Raw genomic sequence first — 3,634 nt, forward strand, 5'->3', positions numbered from 1 at the left:
ACTGCCTAGAGCAGAGGTTGGCAATGTTTTTGGGTGGAGTGCCAAAAACACCCACAACCTCAACTTGTAAGATGCTGGCATGCCAAGGGTGGACATCGGGGGAGCGGTGAGGGGCCCAGATCCTTGTTGTGTCAGTGCAGCCTTGGTCCCTTCCCCATTGTCTGCCAAGCAAAAGGCCTTCACGTGCCACGCTCTGGCACCCATGGTTGCCTACTCTTGGCCTGGAGCCAGTGGCTCCAGCCCTATGGACATGTTTCAGGCAGGGGATAGCATATGTCTATTCTTCCATTAAGTAAAGGTTGTCAGTACTAAGTAGGCAGTGAGTGGATATGACCCAATCCTTCTGGATTAGAAGGAGCCACTAAATATATTTGGGAACTAGACCTAGAGGTGTTGGGGGGGAAAAATAACCATTTGACCTCGTCATCCCTTGCTGGCCTAAATAACTGCTGCTTCTCAGGTTTCTCCCTGGAAGGTAAGGTGGGTCTTGGCCATGTCTGTATCTGTCACCAGTTTAATTAAAAATCACTAAGAGGATGACTTGGGTACACAAATGACACTAGTTATTAAAGAAACACAGAACAGCCACTACTTTGTTAATATATATATTATACAAGACAACAGTAACAATTAACACTAAGTATAAATTGTATAAAACCTATAACCAGAACAAAGGGACAGCAATCATGAGATATATTTATTGGACCACTGCCATTGTTGGCTCTGTCTGCCTCTTCAGCCCCAGTGCCAGGGCTTACCTTACCCTATTACAGGTCACTGATCTTTTATAAGGGTCTATGACAGGAAGGATAGCCCACAACAGTATCCCTTCCCAAGGTATGGAGGGGGTACTTGCCAAATACTCAGTGAAGCCACTACCAAAGCCCTTAAGCACCTGGCAGGAAAATGTCAGGGGGCCCACCTCTGGCTGAGTATAGCTGTGTGCTGAGGAGTGGCCTCTGACTGCTCCAGGGATCCTTGCTCCTCGCAGAGGACCCAGATTCTGTGGAGAATCTGTACCCACTCACACCAGCTACCACCCTCTCTGTGTCCTCGATCACTGTCTCTATTAATCCTTACAAGGCCCTCATGCATTCCTATACAGTCTCTTCCACAAGTGTACCCTTGCCACCTCACACATACGCACATACATGCACACACCAAGCCCCTCACTCAGAGACCTTTTAAAGGGCCAGTGCACATGGCTCTTTGGATGGTGCACTCATCCCCAAAATGTGTACACTACACTCTTTCCATTATACTTAAGGGTGTTGTATGGAAAATTACTAGACTTAGGACTAGCATGACATCATTTGTCCTACTTACAATCTCACTTGTGAATGACCTTACCAGCTTGAACTGTCCTGGTCCCATAACTTAACGTAAGCTGGCCATGAGCATCTTAATTTGCTCTCAACAGAGGCAGCTGAAGTGTCAAAGTGTTACGGTTGTCTCTGGCAGAAACTGAATTATATTAGATGCTCTAAAATTATACAAGATACAGTCCATACCCTAAAAGATGTAACAATCAAAGGACAGGGGGAAAGCAGCTGGCATATAAGTAGCTTTAAAAAAAACTAGTTTCATGGATGATCTCGTGCTGTTTTTGCCATGATTAGCAGGCTTCCTGTAGGCATGTTGGGTGGATCTTCAGGAAGAGCACCATGACCTTGAAAAGCAGCTTGGTTTGATTGACCTAATCATGAGCAGAGATATGAGAGAGCATCAAGCCATCTGGGAGAAGCAGACAAACTGAAGTCTGGAAGCACTAGTGAAATAACAGAGTTCAGGAGCAACATGCTTCAAGGCAGGGTGAGTAAGTAAAGAGATGGTTGTGGTATCTGGTCTGCAAGATGAGATGAAACAACCTTGGTGTGGTAGAAGGCGGTAGAAGAATTCAAAGGAAGAATGGCATGGTCAGGATGACTGGCAGCTGAATTTTGTATGGACTGGATGAAGGGGATTGTTGGGGTGGCAAGAAGACTGTCATTAGTCAAGAGGTAACAGGGTCTGGGAAAGCATTAACCTGTAAAGAAAGGGTTTACAATATAGACATAAAAGAGAAGCAGCAGCAGGATTTGGGCATAGTCTGAACCTACTCAGTAGTGGGAGGAGAAAAATCAAAGATAACTGGATAATAAGTCTGAGTGACAGAGCAGTGTCAGAAGGATGGAAAGAGAGGGTTTGGGTGGAACTTGAAGTGTTTGTTTTAGGCCTGTTAATTCAATGGGGACATGGCAAGGAAGAGAGTTCACAGATTCAGGATCGGACCAAGTAAGTGCATGAATACGTTCAAGATAAGCTGAAGTACAAAATATGTCCAGTTTTCTGTTCAGGCCTGGGCATTTGATCAATTGGTATTGTCAAATCATGGTCAACTAGTTCAAGCATTAATTTTATTAGAACAGTGGAGAGAGAGATGTTTTATCATCATTATGCTAACTACAAAAAGTGACCTGTTATAGTGAAACAATGAAATTATTCTCTTAAAACATTGTAATGAATGTTTGTAACCACTACTGTAGGCAAGTGTAAATGTGAACAATATGCAATACTGAACAGTATTTCTTTTCCTTGACTTTTATCCAGAGACTCCAGGGTCAGCTTGAACAATTAAAAAAATAAAATTAAAAACAAAATGAAAATTAAACAGAAAGAAAATCCATGGAACAACTATAAAAGACAAAAGTCATTTTTTTAAGTGTAGTTATGCTAAGTAAACAGCAGGCCAACTCTTAAAGCATTTTGCATTTGAAGATGCCTGCCATCACAGCAGATGACCATAGGAGAAACTTGTCTATGCTGCTGGTTTTGGTTCTTCCCTAAGCACAGAGCAGCTCCCAGAGCTCTGTGCAACTAAAGGGGTGGGGGGTGGGGAGAAGACAGCTGGAAGAGTTTGAGAGAGGAGCAGGATGGGAAGTGCCTCTTCCTGACTCCTGCGGGACTGAGGGTCAAGGACCCTTCACTTTTACTATTCCTAACAAATTCCACTATGATGTAATATGAAAGGTAGACTGCCACCTATATTTGATCAAATAATAGGCAGTCAATTGGCTGGCTTGCCAACACTACTTCTGTTTCAATGGATATATTTAATTCTACAGTGATTTTGGTATCTTGATAGAGCACTTTTTTAGTTGTGTTTTGTTTTTGTTTTTCTGTTGTTTTTTAATATTACTTGTTTCACTCAATGATGCCAGTCTGACATGCTAGATCCAGTGCTGGTTTAGACCAGGTCCATGCACCAGCCCCGTGTGGCAGGTTCAGTATACAGGGCTGGTCTGAAGTGCATGGTGCAGACAGACACACCAGTGGCTCTGGCAGTCAGATGAGTTTGATACCCCTGATATGAAGCATTCCTAATGAAGTCTATTTTAAAGCAGGGACAGGAGGATAGTGTAAAGTAGCAAGCTGTTTCCAGGGTCAGTGTCTTGTGGTCTCCTGGAGCTACTTTAAGACAGTGGGTCTCAACCTTTTTTGTACCGGGACCCATTTGTTATCATCAATGACCAGTCCCAACCCAGTCCCCCCCACCTCCGCACCCAGTGCTCCTGCCTCCAGCCCCCCCACCAGTGCCATGTGTGGGGCAGGAGGGAGGGGGGGGGGCGGGAAGCAGCCTCTCAGGTGGAAACTG

This window comes from Gavialis gangeticus, unplaced genomic scaffold (genome assembly GCF_001723915.1).
Source record: "Gavialis gangeticus isolate Ggan-Ray unplaced genomic scaffold, GavGan_comp1, whole genome shotgun sequence".
Taxonomy (NCBI): domain Eukaryota; kingdom Metazoa; phylum Chordata; order Crocodylia; family Gavialidae; genus Gavialis; species Gavialis gangeticus.